The sequence below is a fragment of the Condylura cristata genome, unplaced genomic scaffold (genome assembly GCF_000260355.1).
Source record: "Condylura cristata isolate star-nosed mole 26May11 unplaced genomic scaffold, ConCri1.0 scaffold00030, whole genome shotgun sequence".
Classification (NCBI taxonomy): Eukaryota; Metazoa; Chordata; class Mammalia; order Eulipotyphla; family Talpidae; genus Condylura; species Condylura cristata.
Window position 1 is genome coordinate 4,554,241 of NW_004567131.1, and position 20,031 is coordinate 4,574,271.

Consider the following 20,031-nt stretch of genomic DNA (forward strand, 5'->3'; position numbering starts at 1 on the left):
TACACACACACACATACACACACATTATGAAAATCCAGAAATTATAGACAAGTGCTGCCAACTGTGTTCTTGTCTTTTGTCTTTGCCTATAACTAGCAGTCTGTTCAAACTAAAGATAGCATGATATGTTACTGCTACATAGTGTTTTACTGCTTGGATGTACTCGATTTCTTTTTGTTGTGGGTTGTATAGCTCATTTCCTATTCTGTATGATTGACTATTAAAACATCTGATTTAAAATATACATCATGATCATGCATAGGTACAATTTCAATTCCTGGGTTGAGGGGTATGTTCAGCTTTAAGTGTTTAATGTGTGGCACCATATCGCATCTCCTTGCAGGCCCCCCTTTCTCTCAGTCCAAATATGTATGACAATTTAGAACTGTTCTCTTCTCATGAATCCTGGGTCATTAATTTATTTAAAATTATGTATGTGTGGGTACAGCTTCTATGGAAGCACGCCAGTCCTGGACTCTTATTAAGTAATTTCTACTTACTGATTAATCCTCTCAGGGGTGATGGTAGCTTGCTAGTACTGCAGGTATGTGGGTGGCCCTTACCTCACCTCCATCGTAGTATGTAGTTTTAACTCTCAAATCTTCATAAGCCATTCTGTTTATTAATTTCCTTCTGTTTAAATTACTTGGGAAATCTGGATATAGATATTGATTCATAAATATGTATATATGTTTTAAAATTAGTAGCATCTATCAAGTATCATGATACTTTACCTAAAACTTAAGCATATCTCACCTAAAAATAAGGATATTCTCATACATATCCTCAAAACTGTTACTGCACTTAGAAAAATGAAAAACAATCAAAACAATTTCCTAGTATCACCTAACAAAGTTCATATTAAATTTCCTCCAAACTGTCTATAAGATGTCTTTTAGTGATTATTTTTTTAAACCTTAATAAAGATTCAATCACGGCTTAAACATTTTGTTCTGCCAAATTAGTCTCTTTGATATAGAATAGCCACCCTCTTCTCTTTTAAAAAATGATACTGTTGGTATTTTATTTTGAAAAATTTCTAAATGACAGAATAGTGAATTAAACCATTTATCCAGATTCACTAAGTGAATTTTTCTACATTTGCTTGCTTTTGTTTACAGTAATACCTTTTTGTGCATGCTTGTTAAAGCATTAGAGACAAGCTACAGCTATTAGGAGAGTTCGCTCCCCTAAATACTTCAGCATATGTCCCCTAAAAGCAATGACATTCTTTTATATAACCACTGATCACATTTATAAAATCTTCCAATCACACAAATCTGTCACTTTAATGTGACCATTTTCTTTAGTTGTCTGGTACTGGACTTTTTCATAATTGCAGGATCTTATGCTGTACTTTTTAAAAAAAAGAGATCAGTTGTAGTCAGTTGTAGTTGTGTCATTAAAAGCTTCCATTCTGGATTTTTCTGATAGTAAATGACTGTGAAGTCATTTACTCTGGTCCTAACTCTTGTAAAGCAGAAATTAGGTCTTTGTTTTGATTAGAGTCATGCAAAGGAGGGGAGGGTATTTCTACCAGCTGGAATGTAGGTAAGAGAAAGGAGCTTAGTGTATTTGAATTAAAATGGACCCAATAAAGCATGGCCCAGCTTCCAGTTATTGCAAATGGACATCCTTTTCCTCATTGCATTAACATTTCCTGCAAAGTTTTAAAACAAACTTTGTGGGAGATTCAATCAACTCCAAAGTGATATGCAGTGAGGTGAATGTTGGAGGCTGGAGTGTGGGGAACTTTGGTCAGAAGATGTGGTTTTGCAATCCTTGGCACATTTAAAGTTGAATCCACTTGATAAAGAGACTAAAAGTGGACATCAAACTTCTATATATTGGTCGCAAGAGTGAAGTGTGTGTGTTTGTGTGTGTGTGTGTGTGTGTGTGAGTGTGTGTATGTATGTATGGCAACTAACATCTATTTGATTTAAGAAATGTTTCCAAATTCATGAATTTATAAACTAAAATAACACATTAAAGAGAAAGTATTTCAGGGCCTCCCCCTGTTTCCCTTCTGAATTCTGTAACTTGGGTTCTGAAACTTGGGTGTCAGGACCCCCAGGAAGGTTGTGATTCAGTGGGGCCCCAGTGGAGCCCCAGTACCATGTGGTGGTGATGCTGCTGCTTCAGACTAGAGTGACGTTAGAACAGTGATACTATTGGGTGTTTTTTCAGACTTTTTTTTTTAAAGCAGGCGAAGACTTTTTATTAAAAGAGACATTTCATGGACCTTCCCATTTTGCAAAATATTAAAGTGTAGCTGTTGGGAGGAGATTGAGAATAGGAGCTGTAGGAAAAAGACTAGTAATCTGGACACTTTTGTTGGACAGCCACCAGTGTTGGGTCCGAGGAAGGGCTGAAATGGAACCAGCAGATCTGGATTAACTGTGAGCTCATGTCAGTAACTTAGGGTCTTTCAGTCTAATTTTCTCATCTGAAAATAGGGAGGATCAACCCTCCCATATATTAGGTAATGCACGTGAATGCATTTAAAAATTGTAAAGCAATTCAGATATAACTGATGCTTACTGTAATTATCATGCATACCCTGGGCTTGTCCCAGGGCAGCTCTGTGATCTGGGGTCACTGACTACAGAAGTGGTGGAGGTCTTAGGAAGACATTCATGATTAAAGTGATCTTTCTGTTGCACTGAAAGTTTTGTCAGAGCTGAATGTGAGAAATAGACTGACTTACCATGCTACTAGGCGAACGTGTGAACCTGTGAGAGGTTATGTGCCAGTTCTGCAAGAACAAAATTCCAGGAAGTTATCTCCTTGGAGTTGGAATTCACTGTTAATTTAATGTTTTTTTTTTTTTTCCTTCTTCTTCCTTTTTTGGTTGACTTATTAAATGTAGCCATCGCCCTTCATGGAAGGCAGCAATTTTGTGGTCTGCTCTGTGATGCCATTGGCGACATGACTGTTGGATGTGGCTTCGAGTAGAAAAGTGGGAGCCATTAGTATTAGTCATACCCTAATACTAACAGGTTAACACAGGTTGACTATCTGCTTTGATTTCTATGAAAATATGACAGGTTATAGTTATAGGCCATTATTGTATGCCATGGCCAGTGTGACAGTAAGACATTCTTTATAATTGCAGATGTGTGTGGACATAAAATATAAAATATGCAGAAGCTGTGTATTATGCAGACCACAGCTCACAAAACCTTATTATAGTTTTGCATAATGAGATGACAATCTTGAAGGAGTATGTGAAATTCCTTCAAAGTAGAAGTCAGTCATTTATTAGAATTTCCTGTGTACAACTTTCTCTTGATATATCCAGGGATAGAGGGGCCATCACTGTTCTCTACAACTTGCACATATCAAATCACCTATGCTTCCATTATCAGCTGGAAATATTTTCGCCACTCTTTCCCTCCAACTCTAGGTAATCCTGAGGTCTGGTTATTTAAAAAACAGACAAACAAACAAACAAACAAACAAACAAAATGCACATAATTCCTCATGTGAATTCTTCTCTAGACTTGAACCTATTCATGGGGATCCTTTCCTTATCTGACATTTGCTCTCTCTAGCCACTTGATGGATAAACTTTGTTTATTGGTTTTAGCTCATAATGAAATTTTGTTCAATTATAAGTTTCTCTAAGCAGCATAGAAAATTTTAAATGCAAATGACTACAAAGCAGAATCAACAAGTGTGCTCCAACTCTTCTGGAAACAGCTTTTTTTCCCTGATGGATGCTTTGTGATTGCCTTGAAGTCTTCTGTCTATTGAAAAAGAATTGTGTTGATGAAAGCTGCCAGTTAAAATCTCCCAAGAGACTACTGTTCCAAGGAGTTATATTTCTTGATGGCAAAAAATCCTTTCTGGTTTTTAGACTTCTGTGGGAGGAGGTCATTTTATTGTGCTCTGCACAGACCTGATTGTTTTTATAGTATAGTATGCTCTGTTAGGTTTGCTGGTGATTTCCCTCTAAGCTTTTTCTCTCCAGTCATTTCATTCGCATGTCACATAGGGTGGCGCTTAGGCAGTGCCAACCTTATATGTGCTTTAATTGTGTTGTGGCTGCTTGGCGTATCTGGCCATTGAAATCAGGCTCCTCTAGACTCAGGAGTCAACAACTGAGTCTAGTGGAAGGCTTATAAACCAAACTTAGAATATTTCAAGGAGCACTAGTGGTGTCAAGTTTTGTTGCTAGAACAAGGAAGATGATTTTTAAAACAGACTTTTGTATTTAGCACATGGAGGCTGATGGTGACCTTGATGGACATTTTTGGGAATGTGGTGGGGAGGAGGCATGATTGGAATAGGGATTTTGGAGATCTTGAAACAACAAAATAGACAATCTTTAAAACTTGTTGAAAAGAGGATCAGAGAATTGGCATAGTAACTAAAGGCTAATATAGTGTTAACAGGACTTTTTCTAATTATTTTAATAGATGTAAAAATAAAACATTAACAACTAAAGCCTCAAGTTGACACCTGAGTGCTAGTTTCCATTGTCTTAGGGTTTTAAGGAACTTTATCATGGGACTAGATCTAGCTAGGCTTCTAATTTGCCTTGGGGTTGCATGTCAGAAGCTGTTGGAGAAGCGGGTGACTGAGGAGTCTTGATTGATGGAAAGGCTAGCCTGGAGGAGTGCACGGCTCAGGGTTTGTTCCGCAGGGTACAGTTATTATGCAGGCCTGATGCTGGCTGTGGAAGAGGAAGTGAAGGAAGAAAGATTGGACCATGGTAGATTCTGAAGTTTAAAGTTAAGAGGACAAGAAAATCTTTAGGTAGGAGTTTATTTCCAAGCAGTACTTTGAGATGTAACTTAAAAACTGTACTTTATGATCATATATGGAGATTAAGTTAACTTGATTAAGTTATTCTTCAGTTTACCTGGGAGTAGGGGGGAAGAGATGGACAGGATGGAACTAGCCACCTGGCTAGGGACTAATTGTTAGGAGAAGGAACTTTTCTTTATTCTCCAGGATACTAGTTATTCTTGATTCCCTTTGGGGAGTTAATACCATTTGGTAGGAATATAGATGGTTGTGGAACTTTGTTCTTTGGTGGCCAAAAAAAAAAAAAAAAAGAAATGACAAATGCTTGAGCCCTTGCTGGCCTCCCAGTGGCAGGTTTCCCAGGGCAGAACAGGTTGACTGATGAAATACACTTCTGAGGGGAGCAGCAGGCAGGCCAGGAGAGGTCTGCTGCGCCATGTGCATCACCTCCAGGGCTGTGAATTAAACTCATGCTGATGTGGCTTTAGCTTCTTAGTGCTGTGCTTTAACCTGCTGCGCCACCAGGGAGGGCCCATTAACTTGCACTTTTTATTAGTAACTCTTTTGTGGATCATTCAGTAGCTAAGGACAAAACATGCAATTTAGTTTATTTCATTTCAGCACACAAATAAGAATGATTATGGGAGTTGAAAAACAAGCATGGAGCTTGTGTGGGTGGAGCTTGGGGTGATTATACTAAGGAATCTAAGTCCGAACGTGAAGGGTTGTCACTGATGGCTTGACTTATGTGTATAATATAAAAACTAACCAAACTAACAGACAAAATACAATAAAAATAATCCGGACTCTGAGGAAAATTAGTTAGAATAGGGGAAGGGAGGGCTGGGTTGGAGGAGTGGGTTGAGAGGGTCATTTCGATAGTGTGAATGACACTGGAAGTTTGGCAGGTGGAGTGACTGTGCAAAATGTATACTCAAAATTATATAGGATTGTCAGCCAATGCTAGATCAGTACAGTTTCATTAAATAAATAGCTGTGTTCTCTTTTCAAATAATTTAAATATATGGTTTGACGTTACAATGTAGGTATATATTGTATATATTATATATTTGTATATCTGTATGCACACACACACACACACACACAAACACCCTGTGTATCAACCTGTACAATTTAAAATGAAGTCTTTGGGGGCCTTCCTGGTGGCCTAAGGATTGTCTCAGCTCTGTCACTGCTATGGCCTTTTGAGGTGGCTTCCCCAGCCAGGGAGCTGACATAGCATGTCTGGTCTGTTGCTCCCCTCTGCAGTGTTCAGTAAATCCACCTGTTCTGTTCCCCACTTGTCTCTAGTGAATCCTCTCACACCCCGTACCTCTGACCTGCACCCCAGTTCTTCTATGCAACCATAGACTTAAAAAAAATTAAAATGTTATCTTTTTCATTCTTCTTCCTCAGTTTCATCTGTGAGAGATAATCAACACAGATTTTGGTGTTTATTTTGTGAGATAATTTTATATGTACATATACATGTACATATAATTTTGCTTTCACAAAAGTAGACTCAAAGCACATAGATGATTTTCAGTTTGCTTTGTTCACTTATAGTAATGTCAATATACTTTTTTATGAATATGTTGAGATCTGTGTGTAGGAATTTGTGCCAAGTCACATCTCCACCATTTTCCCCCCCAGATATACCATGACATAAGTTTTTTAGACACAAAATATATGTTGCTTGTTTATTAGAATTTCTCTCTGGGTTGGATTGAGAGGATTTAAACAATCATATTGGACCATGGGAAACCTGTCATACTTAAGCAAAATCAATAATTCTTATGCAGTAGGTTCTAATGGTTTTCTGCAATTCCTGCTAGAATTGTTGTATCATTTCCAGTGCCAAAGAGTGTGCGTGATTCCATCATAAAAGGAAAGGAAAATTGACTCAAGAGCAAAGATATGGAACTACCTAAATTTTCAATCAGTTGCACTGTTGTAATGATTGATTCCTTCTTTGGATAGGATATTATCACAGTTTAAAGTGTTTGTCCTTTTGCTGATGCTGACTTGCTGTGTTTTGTATTTCTCTTTTCTTGTATAGGATCCAAACTACTGGATACAGGTGCATCGATTGGAACATGGAGATGGAGGAATACTAGACCTTGACGACATCCTCTGTGATGTAGCAGATGATAAAGACAGAGTGAGTTCAAGTCCAGGGGAAGCTGCTCTGAATATGTTTTATGAAAATTTGTGGTGGGGATGGGTGAGCGTATATCCCTTTCTGTTTCAGACACACATACATAATGGCTATCTATTCTAGTGTATTTGTTTTGTAATATGTATCATGAATTTTACTACCCTGAACTGTAGGGAGTAAAGATTTTCTTGAAACCTGGTACTTTAATGATAAGCTTTAGAATTATAAAATTGCAACTTTTAAATGGAAATGTTTTTAATAGGCTTTCTTCCATATTTTAACCAAACGCCGAATCTTTCTTGACAACTTAGGCCCATCATTATACTCATTGTGTTTCAGTTTGCCATATATAAGGTCTCTGAGTTCTGAGCCTCACACTGGCTGCCTGAGCAGCTCATCTTCTCAATCCTCTCCTTTGCACAAAATGAGTGAGTGAATGAATCCCAGGCATCCCATCTCAGGTGCCTTTGGCTTCCAGAAAGCTCTCCTTGCCCCCCATGAGCATTCAGCATCTCTCTTTGCTTTTGGAGTGGAGGAGGAGGAATGACTCAGCTCCTTAAGAATCAGTAGCAGGGTATTTGGCTAGTGTATAGAAGTCAGCATATTTGTAAAGAACTTGGGTTGGATTTTTAAGGAAACTACAAAAGACTCCATGGCCACTAAACAGTTGTATTTTCATGGCCGTGGCACAGTCACAGTTCTTGTATCACAGGGGTGGATGATGGTATAATCATCTGGACACCTGCCCTGGTTCCTCTTGGGGAGCTCTGATTACTGGCCCTTTCCCTCGCCTCCCTGCTCTTTTGTTGGGTTGGTGAGCTGCGGGAGTCCAGCGGTTAGCTCCTATTCATTCCTACATTCCTGACAGTTAGCACTCTGCCTGGCAGCAGAGTGGCAGATAAGTTGCTTTCTAAGGAAAATAAAAATTTCCAGTACCAAATACTGTACAGGTGCCCTTTCCCAGCCATAGAGGAGATAATATATTGAGATAATATATTGATGTGTCTCTCCCCCCGCCTCTCTCTCTCTTCTCTGATTATTTTTCTCTCTGCAAAAGTAATAACAACCTCTTGTAACAAAAATGAAGCATTAAAGAAGGAAATAATCACCAGCGATCTCATTTGCTGGTTAAAGCCCATCACTGTTATTATTTGAGTGAATTTTGTCTTCTGACCCTTCTTTCATTATAGTTGTAGACTCACAATTTTACTTTTGAAAAAGTGGTAGTGAGTAATAATAGCCTTCTTCCTAAGTTAATAGTAAATATTTTCCCATGTCCATTAAGCTTTACTATGGTAACACCCCTGCATAATATGTCTTTTTATGTGTTTATGGACTATGAGTAAACTTGTTTACATTATTTTCATGTAAGGTTACTTGAACTTGTTTACATTATTTACATTGTTCTGGAGAAGGATGAGGTGTTCATCTCTGTATTTTTAGATTGTGTACAGATTTAGGATTCCCTTAAGTTGTCACCATCCTCCTTTAAACTTTGATTTGTGCCTTTCATTACTGCAAATAAGAGTCAACTTTTAAGATTGCATCTGTGTTCTGCCTGTCTCTGGTGTAGTATTTGAACTAGCCTGTTATATGGGTAGAACTAGTGGGACTGTGCAGCCTGAGGGCCTCTCACAACACCAAGCTACGTGGACTCATTACTATTCATCATCATGCATGCATCGTGCAGTTTCATGAAGTACAGGTTGCTGTTTTTCATTCTTTGTGTTCCCAATCAATAGAAAACATTCTAAGCAGAACTTCCATTTTGGGTAGGTAAAATATTGAGACGTAGATGTTCAGCATTATGGTTTGTGAAAACCTTTTAAAATAAACAAGACTGATTTTATGATCCAGGATATGGCACATGCAGTGGTTGTTCCATGTGTACTTGAAAATATTGGATTCTTGCAGTTGGATAGACTCCTCATTAGAGATCAGTTAGATTAAGGGAGTTGATATTCTTGTTTGGTTTTTGGAGTAATTTGTTACTCATTAACTGAAAGTAATACATTCTTCTTTCAACACAGTTAATTATTAGATCACACACAAAAATGAAGGAAAGGACATGATCTTCTGAAATAGTGGCATATGAAAATTAGAGGACACTTAATAAGTCATACTTTACATAACCAGAATCTCTCAACACCACCAAAAAACCATATAAAAAAAACAAACAAAAAATATGGAAGCAAAATAAAATGACAATGAACACTTAGATGGAAATAATCCTGTTAAACCTAAGTGGCCTGAACACACCAGTCAAAAGATGTAGAGTGGCTGAATAAATTTCAAAACAAAGCCCAACCTTCAGCACTTTATAAGCAGCTCATCTTACTAACAAAGACAAACACAGACTGAGTTGAGATTGGAAGACAGTAATGCAAGCAAAAGACCACCCCAACAACAGAGTCAAGAACTGCTATACTTATGTCTAATAAAATAGACTTTTTTTATTTTTCTTTTAAAGATTTATTTACTTATGCATACAGAATTGGAGTATAGGCCAGAGGTGTGGGGTGAGGGGGGTACACCAGAGACACAGTGGGGTGCAGAACAGGCAGATTGATGAAGTACACTGCTGAGGAGAGCAGCAGGCGGGTCAGGAGAGGTCTGCTGTGCCATGTGGGTCCTTTTTGGGGCCAGGGATCTCACTGAGGCGGCTGTGGCCAGCTTGCAGTGCTGCACTTTAGCCAGCTGTGCCACCAGGGAGGGCCCTAATAAAATAGACTTTCAATTAAGAAAGGTAATATTCAACATTAGAAAAGCAAGGAACCCAATTAATGAATGGGCATTAAGAACTTGTTCAGAGGTTTTAGCAGGGGAGCTCGGTTACTCATATACACTTGACTGCAGAATGGTCTCATCTTCCTGTTCAGCTGACATGCAGCATCTGGAGGGGCATGTGTGGAGGGGTGAAGGGGAGGGGACACTCGCCTAGCCAGCCAGAGCTGCTTCATCAACCCAGGTGATGAGTGGGATGGCAGATGTTACAGCCAGGCACCTCTACATCTCTGATTAATAAATGGTTAGCAGATAGGAACAGATAATTCACCAAAGAGAATTTCATCTTCCAAGAGACATATGAAAAAATATTCATCAACTGTTTCTAAGAAGAAAGATGTTAGGTTAAAAACACAATGAGATAACTAACTCATGTCTATTATAAAAGCACACATTAAATAAACCTTTAACAAGTGTTAGGATGTTGAAAAAAAGGAACCCTGTTGTACTGTTAGGAATATAAACTGCATGTGCCATATCCTGGATCATAAAATCATCTGGATTCATAGTTAAAATCCCACTTTTGATCAGATATCCACAGACTGTGAACCAGCCCATCCACAAAAAATCCCATATGTCATCAGTGTTCACAGTAGCCTTACTTAACATTGGCTAACACATAGAGGCAGCCTACATGTCTATTGATAGCTGGATCAAGAAGATGTGGTATATAAACTGGAGTATTATACTGTCATAAGAAAGGACAAGATACAGCTTTTTTTTTTTTTTAACAAAATGAAGGGAATTTGAGAGAATGATATGCATCAAACAGTATGAATATTAACAACTACTGGACATTTGCACAGCAGATATTCAACAATGCAAAACACTTTCAGAAACTAGTGGACATCAGTCCATATTCCTGAGGACTCTGAGGTTTAAGAAGGAAAGGTGAGGGAAATGACAGAGAGTTACAAGGGATGATGGCAGGGAAAAAAATTATGTTTTAGATTTTGTATCAAGGAAATCATAAGTCTACATTCCAGGGCCTTTTTATTACACTTACTATATAATGAAAACAAATCCTTTACCTTGTGGAGAAAGTTTAAACTTTAATAAGCGAAATATGCTGTAGGTTGTTTATAGTATGTAGATTAAATTCAGTTTCCATTAAAAAATCCTAGGGAATGCAGTGTGCCTCATACTGAAATAGCTTTTAATTTATTTGTAATAAAAATACTTAAATTTAAATAAGTATATATAAAATTTGTTTTGAATGAGTTTTCTAGATTGTTTTGAATGAGTTTTCAGTTGCAAGTGTAAAAAATCCATGACCCCAAACACCCAAATTCACAGGTATTATAGTATGCGTTGTTCTCAATGAGAGATTGTGTGTAGTCAGTTGTATGATTTTTTTTTTCATGACTCTGAAATTTGATTCTGATGTAGTAATCCTGGAATGTTTTCAACTATTTCTGGCAACTACTCTTAATAGGGATCTTAACACCTGTTTTGCTTTTAGGTAAAAAAGCATTACATATCTCCTAAATAATAAAATCCCTCTTAAAAACGCTCTTTTAATGAAAATCTCCTGGCCACATGTTTACAGTAAAGATTCCTGATCTAAGGAAGTAAGATCTCTGTGAAAATGCCTGGGTGTTTTATAATCCCCTTTAGGGTCTTCAGGCTCTTTAAACTTTAAAACCTTGGCTTTAATGGCCCTGTCATCATCAGCCTATGTGATGGGGAAAATTTACTCGTTACAAATTTTAGACTTGTCACTGAATTTGAAAAAATTATTTTTTTTATAGAGGGAAATTAGGATTAAGAGAGGTAATAATTCAAATATGATAGCAAAAAAGAATTATACCTAAGTAGTTAACTTTTTTCCTCATTATCCTTTATCAGAGCACTGAGGAAGTTTTCATGCCAATACAATTCCACTTAACCAGGATCTACTCAGACAGATTTGTTCAAAATGGCATTGTGTGTGTGTGTGTCTGTTTTTTTTTTTTTTAAAGTTCTTTGAGTATGTTTGCTTTTTCTGAGATTCAGAATATTCTAGTTATTCTTTGGGTACAAAATTTTGCCTTGTTTTGTTTGTCCCTTTTTCTGCATTTGTACCTGTAAGGAAAGAATCAGAGTGCATAAACTATTATGGTATTTACTTATAGTATCTGATTTTCAGTTTTCTTAGGTGAAATTTTAGCTAACTGAAAATTTGAAATTGTTTTCATATTATTCCTGGTACCATGTAGAAAAACTTTTTTTTTTTTTTTTTTTTTTTTTTTTTAGTCTGAGCTTCCCTAAGTGCTGAGCTGCATTTTTTTCTGAATTTTTTTATTGGGCTTCGGTATTGTACATCTTAGTTCTCCTCCAGGACTAGGTTTTGGTCCTGTCATTTCCTCTGTGTATTATACTAAATTTAGATATCTCCCAACAGATTACAGAATACAAATACTTGATCTCCATTTCCCTCTGTGTGTGGTGGTCACCTGATACTGAGAGAGTATAAGCAGATTTCAGGCGTAAAGAAGGGAAATGCATTTCTGTGTAGGTGATCAGTGAGGAGAAAGTCTTTTTCATATCTTTGGTGCTCATCCTGATATAAGATGCAGAAACAGTCCTTTCTTTTGTCATATTTGCATACTATTTTTTTTTTAACCAAGAATGATGTCATACGTGTTCTGTTTTGGTGATGGTATTGCAAAATACTCTCTGTTTTTGCTTTTCATAAAGGACAGGTTAAGAAGGGATAGCAATTTAAATGTTTGGAAGAGTTTGTATGTTTAGTTTGGGCAAAGGATCACTGTGGAGACTACTTGCTGAAATCTTTGGGGGATATTTGGGTTCTCAGAACAATGCTGAGGAGAAAAAGTTAAAAATCCCAATTGGAATTGTGAAAAAGTAATATTTTTTTAGTTATAAGCTTTGTTCCATATCCAATAACGTGTTTATGTCTTCTATCTTTTTTCTTTGTACTAAATAAAGTAATTCTAAGTATTTTTAAGACAAGAAATACTCTATATGAAGGTGGGAATTTTCAGGTTGGGTAACTTAGGAGATCTGTCCAGGTTGTGTCCAGATCAGGAATGTTTCCTAACCCATGCTGCTGGTCCTCTCTTACATGAAAGCAGTCTTCCGTAGAAGTAGTCTATCTTCAATTAATGTACTAGATGACTGCTTCTCAAATTGTCTTGGTGAAAGTCTAGATTGGTTTCCTTTTTCCAATTGGTGGCAGACTGATATTTTTATAAACTCCAGTGCAAATTAAGTACTGGGGAAAATTGGCTTGTGCATTTATTTGCCGTGATTTTACCTATAATTAAAGTAAAAACCATAATTTATTCTGCAAGTTATTGTAAGAGTTCCCAAAAGCTTACTCTGTTTCTGTACTGCACTGGAGTCTAGACTAACACTTTGAAGAGCACTGCAAATATTTTCCTGTCTGTAAAATATTGTTATCTTATATTTCCTGTACCCAGAGATTCTGATATGATGTTTAGTTGTGAAGGTTCTTTAATGATTGGTGTGTGTGCGTGTTTAAAAATATGATATGACTTCTGCTAAAATATAATAAACTCTTAGATTATTATCTAAATAAAAAATATTACCTTGAATGTAATATCTTCTTGGGTTAGACTTATGTGTGTCTTAAAACATTGTACTTCATGGAGCTCTGGTAATTTATACTATTCTGAGTATTATGTCATCAATATTCAATACTCAACTAGATACCTAGTTTGCTGTTTTCACATATATCTTATTTTCGTGATCTCTCCTCACACAGCCTCTGTTCAAAAGACTGAGATAAAATGAAGACGCTGTCAGTGCCTCTTGAAAGGACATATAAACACCTCTCTTTCCGGGTTAAGGAGGAGCATTCTATTCTAATTCATTATGTTGTTGAATGCTTTGTCCTGTAGTTTTTTGAGTACAAAGTGTGTATTTAATCATCATTTCTCATTCACTGGCTGAAGAAAACGTTCAATGAGTTTAAACAGTACTCCTACTGAAAGTGCGCTATATTGAAGTAGTGATTTGATCCTATCATGTAGCCTTTTGTCTATTTTGGCAAAGAATGAGTTAAAGAGGCTTCTTTGAACTTGCATTGTTTACTCACATCCTGCTGACTCCTAGGTGAGTTGCTACAGCCTGTTTTACTCCTGGCTGTTTAACTGGGGAAGGGTGTTTTCTTTGGGTGCTGTAGAGCAGGTCCTTAGACTCCCTGGTAGATCTGGAATAAGTGCTGCCATATGCAGAGTGTGTGGTTGAAGGTTACCAATGTGGAATGGGTCCTGTCTTCTACCTACTTTCAATTTGTTGCCTTTTCTAAAGGACCAAACTAAACCGATTTATAGTTGGATTTTGGGGGCATTTAATTTGGTGATCTTTTATTCTCTCATTAGTTGTGGAATCTTAGTCACTGGATTTTACCTTTTTAATGCATTGAAATGGCAGATGGGTTGAAAAGGACACCTTTAAAAAGATATACATTTTCTGCTACCCTTCAGAAGGATTCTGTCCCATTGAGGTTTTCAAGGTCAGTGAATCACAAAAGAGCTACTTCTGGAACCAGCAAAAGGCAGGTTGGTACATAATTGCTGACCCCTTAAATTTACTCTGGAATTTAACTTGGTATTTGTTCTTTATATTTATTTCTTAGTAGTAGTATAATTGTTTTTATTAATTTGAGCTTTCGCTTCTAAATTTAAAAGCATATTGATAATTTCTCTAGTACATCTTCATTTCATGTTTATTGTGTTTATGTTTATTCATTTATTAGGTTTGTTTAAATTTGTGTGGCACAACACATACTTGTAATGTTATCAGGTGATTCTAATTAATAATATGAAATACTGTAATAAAATATTGCTTTAATGTAGACCCTCATGTTACTGAAATATCTTACTGAAAGGATTAGTTGAGTTATATGCATAAACAAAATATTAGAATAAGAGCAAGTTAATGCTTCTATAATTCTAAGTGAATTCATAGAATTGTTTGGGATTAAATTTATTTTTTTCTGAGCAATACTTTGAGATGACTGGAAATATAAATGATGGGAAGAGATTCTGACTGTATGCTCTATTGATGTTTTTATTATGTGTAAACATATAAGTTTAGGCAGTTCATATACATCATTCAAGAGTAATAAAATTACAATTTTTTTAAAAAAGATTCATTCATTTGTATATACAGAACTGGGGTACAGGCCAGAGGCTCAGGGGCGGCGAGAGGCTTCACCAGAGAAAAAATGGGGAGCAGAACAGGCAGATCGACAAAGTACACTGCTGAGGGGTGCAGCGGGCGGGTCAGAAGAGGTCTGCCACCCCATGTGGTCACCTCCGGGGCAGGTGGGAATCGAACTCATGTGGAAGTGGCTTTAGCTTCTCAGTGCTGTGCTTTAACCCGCTGCGCCACCAGGGAGGGAGGGCCCTAAAATTACAGTTTTTTATGTTAACATTTTTGGAGCTAGTTTTCACCTGCCAGACAATAATAAAATGTAAAAACTAAAACTAGCATGCCACATAACTTGTTCTGTTTTTCCTTCCTTTTTAATTTATTTTTGGATTAGTGCCATGGGCTAGATATGCCTCCCAGTGGTCATTTGCTAGAATGGTAATCCTTAAATGACTTTAAGAGGTAGTCATGGTATCCAGATAACCATGTCCCCTATTTAGGCATGAATTGTTCTGGCAACATTTACAATTTGTGTTTCAGAACTTTGTTCTTGTAATCAAATTTAACTCAAATATGTGATGTTGATCTGGCTAGTTTATGAGTTATGTGTTGGGATCATCTTTCAGTGGTTTATAACACCTTTGAAAGAGCAATATGGACACTGAAAGTTTATATGCATCATTGAGTCTATACTTTTTTTTTTTTTTGACAAATCTTGAGTAGTTTTAGTTTCATCTTCTTTCCCTTATTTTTCTTGTCATGGAGAATGAAATACTGACTTTTGGGACAAAATGGATGGATCTTGAGATGGTTATGTTAAGTGAAATAAGTACGAAAGAAATCAAGTTGGGGATACTCCTAATCACTAACATCTCCTCCAGCAGAAATTGTTACTATGTTGGATGTTTGTTAGTTAACAGCTCTTACCAGTCCAGAATTATTTCAATTTGGAGGAGTTTATGTTCATATCAATATGACTTGAGTTAGAGCTATAGAGTAAAACCTGTTTTAAAGAAGTAAAATCTATATATTTTGAAAATAAATATCCAAAATGTGTGAGGAAACCAAATGTGCTGCCTTAAAGGATTGTTGCTGATTAAGTTGACAAAATTATTTTTCTTCTTCCTTGAAGTATATAGCAAATTGAAGCTATAATTGAACTTGAGGGTGGGGGCTAGTGTATTGGCATTTGACTAGTGCAAGTTAAATGAATGCCTTGAAATTGTTATTAAGGATTTTTTGACATTGTTTGTAGAAGGTGTTAACTTAGAGTTTCCTGCCAAAATCCAATTTGTTTAATTAAATTCTGCAGAGCTTTCTAACTTCCTGCCCTAAACTACTTCTAATTACTTGTAATTCCAGTGGTGGTAATAATCATAGTGTTCTGCTTTTCTAAACATGCTTTTAAATGATTAAGTTCCGAGCTGTTGGGTAAAATGCTATTATGTTTTCATTGGAAGGAGGATGTGGGGGACATCCATGCTGTAGGCAAAGAGCTCGAGTGACCTTCTGTGCAAGGCTCCTGTGTCATTCTGTGTGCAGCAGTGTGTGATACATAAAAAAGACACTTTTCCCCCCTCAGGCAAGCCACATCCCTTCTTTGCACATATGCTGCTTTGCTAGATGTCAGCATGTGGCATTTAAGCAGTTATAAAATATCAGTTTTGTGGATCATTTGCTTGAGGAAAGGTTTTCTTGAAAATATTAGCACGAAAGTCATTGTTTTATATAACTATATAAGAAAACTATATATATATTTATGTTATAGTGTAGGGGGATGATAGAGTAAGACCGTGATACCTCTGAGTGTTATTAAGAGAATTGAGATCATGTATTAAATGGGAAAAAAGTAAGAGAAGCTGAAGTGTATTTACATTTTGCTCTACTCAAGAGGGGAGGGATTCAGTTTAAAGCATGTATGATGGAAAAATCAGCCTTAGTGAAAATACATCCTGTTTTTGAAGTAAATAGTATAATTGATGCATCAAATTGTGTACACGACCTAGTGCATCGATTTCAGTTATTTACTTCAACAATTTTGTGATTATTTATGTATATGCTGACTTTCACATTTTGATTACAGAGAAATTCAGTCAAGATATAGAAGTCAACAGAATGATTCAATCTAACAAGTTTCCTTAATGGTGAGAAAAAAAATGATTATTACTGAAAGGTTTTTTATTTTTTAATTAAACACATAAATCTTAAGAGCTTTAAGTTAAATGTACAGTTGACAGTTCAACTTTTTAAAAGCTTTTCTGTGTAAACAGAATACTCAGAACTTAAAATAATGTTGCGTTTTTCTTAAAGAGCCTGAAGGTAACTATTTTGAATCCTTTTAAAATTTTGTGTTTATTTTGTATGTACGTACATGAAGATAGCATAGTCTGGTTTGTTGTCATAACTTTCCATGCTCTATCAAAAGACTTTCTCGCCCTGTAGACACAAAGTTGTAGTTTTATACCAGTCATTCTCTTCACTATAGACAGTGCTTCCACTCAATGAAAAAGTGTAGCCATGTCCAGGATTTGAAGGACAGCATTGTTAATCATTAAACATTAACAAGAACATATGTTCCAGTTAAGTGTTATTTTAGAGAAAACTTAAGAATATGTAACAAATTAAGAATATATAGCACTGTTTTATAAAGTGTTTATGACCTAGTCTCTTCTAAGGAGAGAATGACTTAAATTTCTAAATAGAAACAAAATGTATGCATTTTTAAATAGTAACAAAATACATAAAAATGGTAGTTTTGAGAATAAATTTAATGGCAATTGAGCATATTATGTGTGCTCACTTCTGTAAAAAAGAAGAATCATAATGGCTCAGATAACTGTAAAGTAACTGGCAATTTGGTCAGCTGGTACTTTGCTCTGGATGGAGTTTTTGTGATAGTCTCTGTGGAGATGTCCATTGTGTTCTGAGGCAGGTGAGGAAACATCTGTGACTGTTTAGGTGAGAATGTGAGTGAAAATAGGAGTATAGCCAGGATGGCCACTAACTGCTACTCAGATTTCCATGCCCAAAGTGATTTCCATCAGTAATGACAGCACAGCTAGACTACTGTCCTTTGGGTGAAAATGAAAAAGTCAGGATCAAAGTATCTAACATGGTTACAAATGAAGACTTTGCTCTCCAACACAAAGCTTTGTTAATAACAGTTGTTCTTGATTATCTAACTTTGGGTGAGCTTTCATTATGTATCTTTAAGCAGGGTACATTAAGCAACTTTGTCATATAGTATATATTTGTATTCTTCAGAGTAGAATTAGCATCCATGACAAAATTGAAAGTGAAAATGTTAATAAATTACTTTGGGCTATGTTTTTCTTTTCTATAATAAAGATCATTAGGAGTCATATACCTTAGGAAAACTTTTTTAAATGTCACATTTTGATGCTGTTAGTCTCAACACTCAGATTATCAAGTTATGGGAAAGTGAGTATTTTGTCAGGTGTCCTATGTTTCCAAGCTAATTAACACTTTAAAAAAAATTTTTTTTAGTACAACGCACACATATTTTTCCCTTTTCTTTCTTGGTGTCTCCTGTTTTTATTGGTTATATTCACTTCTGTATCCCTGACACCTAGAACAGTGTCTGGCACATAGGAAGCACTCAAATATTTGTTGAATGAATCACAGTGAGTTAATACTCAAAAGTATTTTTGCTTTGAAAGGGCCTTATTGTGTAAATGAGTTTTTTCTTCTTTGCTTATCCATGGAAATTATTAAATATTTACCATTGGATTTGAGGATAACTTCACAGAGAAGGCTTTGAAATTTTCTGTCTGTATTTGAAGGCATTCATATTGTGGGAATCAAAATAATGAAATTCTATCAAGTCAGATTTGGAGTGAGAAAATTTTCTTTTTTCTCTGCCCTATCTCCCCTTCCTTCTACTATTCTTGAATTTTGAATCTGTTGAATGATTATGAAAGGTGACTTCTAGTACCTGCCTTGGTTTTCTCTAATATATCTAGTTACACAAATGGATATGAAAGATATTTTCTGGTTTAAATCGTCCATGGGATCTAATAGGAGTATGGTGACAGTGAAGCAGGTTCTGCAGAGATAGTTACTTACAGAATTCCAGTACTGACAATATTATAATGAGAGGGAAAGGTTGTATAAAAGATGGTATTTTTCTGCTGGTAGAAACAATTTTTTTTTTTTTAAAGATTTATTTATTTAAGCATACAGAACTGGGGTACAGGCCAGAGGCTCGAGGGTGGTGAAAGGCTTCACCAGAGACAGAGTGGGGAACAGAACAGGTAGATCAACGAAGCACACTGCTGAGGGGAGCAGCGGGCGGGTCAGGAGAGGTCTGCTGCACCATGTGGTCACCTCTGGGGCAGGCGGGGATCGAACTCATACGGAAATGGCTTGAGCTTCTTAGTGCCGTGCTTTAACCTGCCGTGCCACCAGGGAGGGCCTAGAAACAATTTTTTTTGATATAGATTTTTTGATATAAATTTACCACCAGAGATGTGGTTTATTCAGGTCCTATCCTAAAACCGTCATTGTTTCTGTTTATAATTTAGGTGAGGGCTTAAATGCTTATTTATTGCTAACTTGTTTTATTACTTTAGATCTATAAGCAATTTGTATTTACTCTTTTACTAATATTTCCATCTTAACCACTCTTCTCACCCATTCAAGAAGAATCCTCATGGTTCCCCAGGAAAATCTATATCCACAATTAGTCCACCCAGGAAATTAAGGAGCAAAAAGACTGTCACAGCATTAGTTTACTGCATCTTCCTTAACTTTCAGAAAATGCTCATCTCCCCCTTTTATAGTACCTTAGCACATTGAGATAGCAGGTGTTTTTGCCTTCAGGTCCTACAAATATTTTAAACAAAACCTGCAACCTAATTAGCATATTTTGTGGAATTTAAAAACCAGACATTAGCTATAGTAACTGATATTTGCATTCTCTAGTTGTACCAGGACCACGTCCACCCTGCCTGCGCATTCAAGCATTAATCTTTGGACCCTTCGATTATACTAGACTAAAAGATGGGTTTCCAGGGTTTGTCTCATGACACCTATAAGTATGTCCTTTAATGCTTATAGTCATTCACTGCAAATATTTCTCAAATATGCCTAGTTAAAAATTCATGTTAAAACATTATGCCGGGCCCTCCCTGGTGGCGCAGCGGGTTAAAGCACAGCCCTGAGAAGCTAAAGCCACTTCCACATGAGTTCGA

General features: G+C 36.4%; 1 protein-coding gene across 2 annotated transcripts in view; it reads left to right on the forward strand.

The window, feature by feature from the left end:
* The first annotated feature begins 6,815 nt into the window (after positions 1–6,815).
* The window catches only part of PARD3 (par-3 family cell polarity regulator), a 476,523-nt gene continuing 463,307 nt past the window's right edge, over positions 6,816–20,031 (forward strand). For both annotated transcript variants that reach the window (XM_012731317.1, XM_004691164.2), the window contains exon 1: positions 6,816–6,913. The gene's annotated coding sequence lies outside the window, so the exon portion shown is untranslated. The remainder of the gene's footprint in view (positions 6,914–20,031) is intronic.